At 39.8% G+C, this 6078-nt stretch overlaps 1 long non-coding RNA gene across 1 annotated transcript; it reads right to left on the bottom strand.

Moving 5' to 3' along the window:
* Positions 1-1912: 1912 nt before the first annotated feature.
* On the bottom strand, positions 1913-5195 carry LOC119716988 (uncharacterized). The gene is made up of 3 exons (XR_005265894.2): positions 2545-5195; positions 2433-2454; positions 1913-1951 (listed from the first exon to the last, which is right to left on the bottom strand). It is a non-coding gene; the product is annotated as an uncharacterized lncRNA (long non-coding RNA).
* Between the last annotated feature and the right edge of the window lie 883 nt (positions 5196-6078).

Here is a 6078-nt window from a genome sequence, read left to right as displayed (position 1 = left end):
TGGTGTACTGAAAGTGGCATTAACATTCATGACCTGGAAGCATTCACCAAATAACCACAGCCACAGAATAAAGTTGCATCAGTATCCATCAGGCTTTATTAGAGGTGCAAATCACAAGCCAAGGACTGATTCTCAGTTCACTATTTCTGTAAGCTTTAGGAAAAGCAAAGAGCTGAATGCATCAAAGCACAGCATGCTCTGCAATAAGCCCTTTCCACACACACTAACAAAGGCAAAGCTGAAGTTCATTCCCAGCATCTAGTTCTATCCTTTAAGTTACGCAAGAAACAGAGCAGCCTTTTGGTTTGTCCCACACAGATAGTTCCTCACATTTGCTCCAACCACACCTTCATGCAGTTCACACCTCGATTTCCAGAAGAAACATGAACAATTTGCAGCAGGTAAGAGAGCACCTTCAGGCTGGCCCAGAAGACAACTCTAGCTTCTCAGTGGAGTAGCTCACCCAACAAGCTTACCCAAGCCCCAGCCAGGAAACACCACTCCTAGATGCCTCTGTAGAGAGAAGTACAGATCCTGGGACTCACACCAAAGCACACGCATACTCCCACTAAATCCTAAAATACAGGGCCAGTGCTGGCCAGTTGAGCCCCTCCAAGCTGTGCTTCCCTTAGAGCAAAGGTCAGCTGGAAGCCACCAAACAACAAGAAGCCCAGGTGGGAGTTCCTCTTGACCTTTAAAGCCAATTGCCTGATGTGCTTCCAGGCTGCTTGCTAATGCTGCAGGGAGAAAGGAGTCTTCCTCCTACAAGGCTTCCTTATAAGAACCAAAGCCTGCTTGGAGATCAACCTTGTGCTGAACTGCAAACAATCATGTGTTAATTGTTTAGTTGCCTGCACTGTTATTACTTGGGGGATGGTGGCTAGGGTTGGCTTTTTATAGAATCAGGGCTAAAGGGTGATTCAATAACTATGAATAAAAGAAGTCCATACAAAAAAAAACTTCTTTAGCCAGAGATAAGAATTATCTAGCCCAAACTCCCTCTGAGGAATTAGTAGGGTATGTTTGGGGAAAAGCATTAAAAACAGGACAAACATCTGATAATGTTCCTTCTCCTATAACCTCTCAAGCTTTCCGCAGTTTAGGAACTTCCTTAACTACAGCAGACACCTCTCCAGGCTGAAATTTTAGGGGTTCAAAACCAGCTGATGGCAGCCCTACTTTCAATAACACCAATGCACAAAGACTGGTATGCAGTGAACCTGAGAGCTATTTATGACCATTTAGAAGGATGAAGGAGCCTATTGCCAGTATGTGCTAGAAGACTGATAAATGTGGAGGAAATTTTAACATTTAGGTCCAGATTATTAGAGAAAATACTTCATCTGTCAATTTTACATCTGTCCTACCTGGATCTTTATCAGTGCAGCTCTGTGCTATGTAAGCAGAACAATAAAGGCAGTGGCAGTAGTTCCAGGAGCTTTGAGATAAGCTTCCACTGTGCCTATATATGCATATGTGTGCTTAGCACAGCAGAGATTTTTACTGCCATGTAACTCCTGCTAGTCCTAAGCATCAATCAGACATGACAAGTCACTGCCTAAAATCAGGCTGTTCTTGCTAGTGGCACGTTTCCATGGGCATAAGAACTTCACCATCACCAAAAGAACAAAATGACTGGAGATGGGGCTTTGGTGGGTGACAGTGCAGCCTGCTGTCCTCTCCAGTATAATCTGTGATATGTGCCTGGCTCCCTGCAATGCTCTGATATGAGTATTAAGTTCATTGTTTTTTTAGTAGGAATCATTTAGTAACACTGTGTTATATCCTATTAGAAAGCGAAACCGTTGTATTTAACCATGAATATGCTAGGGAGTTCATTTAAAATTCCCTTACTGTACACATCACATATTATTTTTTCAATTAAACTGATTCAGTACTGGCATACAACATACCTGTGTTTCCTTGAGTACTCTCATAGGTAATTGAACATCTGGAGGTAAAAAAGCAACAATAGAAAAGAAGAGATTGCATGTAGGTTCTTCATATTAAGTTGAACAAAATTCCACAGTGCCTACATGCTACTTGAAAGTGAATATAAAGTACCTCTGAGAAAGGAGCTGTAGAAATTGAGAGTGTTAAGACAGAACAAGGGGTTATGAAAATGTATAAATGCATTCAGGGGGAATACTAGGGTGCCACTGCTACCATCTGCAAGATGTGTTTCTCTTCTGGTTTCCTACTTCTGTTGCTTGAGAAGCTTTAATGTAAAGCAAATATTACATTTTTGCTGCTACTTACACCATATGCATCACAAAACTTTGTTTATTCTTAATAAAAATTAGATTAACGAATTTTCCAAATTTTTAGTATCTTCGAAAACTTTCTGCTTTCAGGAAAAGTCCTACATCAGGACAGTAGTGGGAAAGTGCAGGGGATGTAGAAAGTAGGGAGAAATAAAATAAAAGAGTTACCTGGATACACTCCATGTTCTACCTGTTTAAAGGCAACAAAGCATTTGTCAGTTATTTCTGTAGTCTGCTATCACTCCCTAAAGCTGTAACTTAGATACATTTTTTTACATACTTTACACATAAAGTAAAGCTGCCTCAACTGATGATAGCTTGAGTTGGTCTTGTTCGACACATCACTGAGTGTCTCAGTGACCTTGCTTGAAGTGCAAGGGTGAAGTGTTTGCACTGATGAACTGTTCTGCAATGAAATAAAAGTCAAGAGTAAGCATTCCTGCATTGCCAAGCACCATTCTGTCCCTTTTCATCTTCCTCTCTTAATGGGGAAAATTAGCACGATCGTACTTATGACTGTTACTTCCTGTGCATGTATCTATCTGTAGGTGCCTGTGCATAAATGTAAACAAACCTGAGGTTTGCTCTTACCTCAGTTGGCCTGGGAGTGTTTCAGGAACCAAAATAGTATGTGAAATACAGGAGTTTGTTTCTTTTTTAAAAGGCCCCTGCAGAATTGCTATGGTACAGCAACCCGTATATAGTCTTCACATACCTCATACATTTTGTCTGAGTGTCTCATTATATTTCATGAACATTAATGAATTAAGTTTCAGGTAGGAACCATGTGAAGACTGTAAAGATTAGTGTCACTTAAAGGATGATTTGTGTAAAAAGAGGCTAATGATGTAGCCAAGTTTATTCAGGTGTCAGTTGCAAAACTAGACATAAAGCCTGTGAACCGTAACTCACAGGTGATCACTCAGATCACAAGCTCCCCACTGCTGCTTCAGAAAGATCACCCCCTTACCTGTTTTCAGTGATATATTTAGGCATACAAAAATTAAGCACTTTCATGTTGTTTTCAATCTTGATACTTCATTTTCAAGATTCAAACCAAGCAGTTAGCCCATCTGTCCTGAACTCGTGTATCAGCATTGGTATCTGAAGATGCATTAGCAGAAAATCATTAACTCAATCAGCAACAGAAAAATATGAATGCCAGAAGAGAATAATGTTCTGAAATTGTTCCCATATATCCAGATGTTTTCTGTGCCTCACACACTAAGACTAATTGTGACAAATTTCTGAGAATGTCTGGCCAAATTCTGCTGTGAGGTTAAGCATAATGGTTTGCACATCTATGTCAAAGCAAAACTTCTAATTGAGGAATGACCCTGTACCTTTGTATCATTAACAGTTGAGACCTTCCCACACCCTATTTTTCTATGTGTATGATATAACACCACAGAAATGGCAAACATCTTACATTTATAATGAGTGAAAGTGTAAAATAAGTTTGAATAAAACCTCTTCACCACAATACCAGCCTTCTCGATTGCAGTGAACCTATGGCAAAAGAAGCAAATGTGTTAAATGAGGTGTATTCTGGGAGCAGTTTTATGGTCCAGCCAGCTCCTCTGTCCAATAAATAGCTTGTTTGCATTGTTGTATCTGTGAAAGAAAGTTGTTGGTTCAAGTAGCTGTGTAACTCTGCTATGGCTCTTAAAATTCTGCAGCCTTGAAAGACAATTGGTCCCCTAGGTATAAAAATACGGTACTTGACTCAGTTCATTGTCTCAATTTAAATGGACTCACGAGATGTATTATCTTGTTGGGTAGTATGGGCACAGTGGCTGATGGGAGACTGGCCTGACTTGCTTAAAGTCCTTCCACAAGTGAGATACATTTGCCATCCTTTGATTGCCAGGAAAAAAAATAAAAAAATAAAAAAAAATAAAAAGAGAGAGAGAGCTTTTGTTCCTAGAACTGGGGCAAAGCCCATGTCAAGGATTTGCTGGTGTCCTGTTTCATACCAGCTCCTGAGAACTTTTTCTCCATTCACAGGCACTTTTCAGCAGTGTTATCCTTAGTCCCCAAGACTAGGAGCATGTGGGAGTGTGGAGGAAATGTATATATTCTTCCCAGTCTTCCACTGGACAGAGCCCAAATTCCTTGCTGTGGGAGGGATACGAGGTTCAGAATTGGAAGAACGGGTTCTGGCAGAAACAGCCAACTGAAAAGAGAGAGATCCACATGCAAAGTCCCTTCCAAAGATGAATCAGGGTGAAATGATTTTACATGTTCTTTCATTGTCCTTCCCACCTTGTAAACATTCCTAAAGCCTGTCTGTAAGCCCTGCATAAAGAAGTGCTAATATCCATATGTCAGTACTGGAAATGGTTTCTCCCACACCTAAAGAGCCAAGTTCATCCCATATGTAATTCCACTCACTTTAATAGCATTGCAGGAGAAAGGATACCAGGCCAGTGAGTCCACCCAAAAGCTGCAGATTCTGCTGAAAACAGCTGCTTGCCTTGTGGGTAGGATGAATCACCACAGGCTGCAGTTGCTCAGGCCTTTGCAGTAGATTCCTCTTCACTTCTGTGTGCAATTCTGCCTGCAAATATCTGAATTATCTGGTCACCAGCTGCTTAAAAGTCTTGAAAGCCTCATTTTAAGAGTTAAGGACAGCAGAGCAGCTCTTTTTCTCAATTCTTAAACTATTTCATTTGAATGTGTATTTCTGCTGTATTTATATTTTATTTATCCTATTAGAAGATGTTTATTAATTAGCTGCAATAGCCAGGAAGGGTTTTTATTCCTTCTGATACATTTTTTGATTTTCAGAGAGGGGGAATGACTATTAATTGTTCTTTGCTCAGTCAGTCAACATCTAGAACTAGGATCTAGGTCCAGGGAACCGATGCACCTACAGGTATTAAATTGCTTCAGTGTCTGGCCAGTACCTCGTGATCATATAGTCAGAAAATGCTGAGTGCCAGCTTTACAGTCAAAATGGAATTTCACCCTATGGTGAGACCAGCAGGGAGTTTCAGAGGGGGGGGGGGGGGGGGGAGGGGTTCATAGGATCATATGGGAATGTCTTTTAACAAATTCTCTTCTATTACAATGATTCTGTGACCCTGGTGGTGCCTTCCGGTCTTATGTTCCTATAAATACCTTGCTTAAGAACTAATTCCTTTTGACAATCTGACGGTGCTTCAGCTCACAGTAGAATATATCACCAGTTAGTTTGTCTTATGGCTAACTTGAGTACTAGATTTTTGTTTTCTGTTACTGTGTTATTCTAGACAGCAGGATATTGTTTTAAATATTACCTGTAGAAAATTTTTTGTTAATGAGTAAACAACCTTTCAGCTCCTTCAACAACAGATGCTCTAAATTAAAAGGTCTGAAAACAACAGTCATATTCTTTAAACAAATGGTGCACTGTAGGATCCTGAATTATAAATGAAATTGTAAATGTGTACAAAGTCCAGTTAGAATCTACTTGGGACCAAAGTTCACCCTAACAAGAAGTATAACATCAGACATTGCAATTAGTGTGTTAATTGGTGTAACTAAAAAAACTAACAAAGGAAAGACCTTCAGAGTGAAAGAAGGTTAGTTATTTTAATCACGCTAGAGCTTTTTATAAAATTGCTTTTATGGTTGAATAAAACACGAGACTACATAGTTGTATGAAAATGAGTTTCCACGAGCTGTCTGGTGCAAGAGATAAACAAGATAAAACTGACATACTCTTGGACACTGAAATGTATATGCAAAACTACAGCTATTTTGTGTTTGTGTGTGTGTTACAGAGAGAGAGAGAGAGAGTTGGGGTTTTAAGTGAAAACATCTATTTCCA

The sequence above is a fragment of the Anas platyrhynchos genome, chromosome 5, assembly GCF_047663525.1.
Source record: "Anas platyrhynchos isolate ZD024472 breed Pekin duck chromosome 5, IASCAAS_PekinDuck_T2T, whole genome shotgun sequence".
NCBI classification, from domain to species: domain Eukaryota; kingdom Metazoa; phylum Chordata; class Aves; order Anseriformes; family Anatidae; genus Anas; species Anas platyrhynchos.
The sequence above is the reverse complement of the archived record's forward strand: the minus strand, read 5'-3'. Positions and strand labels throughout refer to the sequence as shown.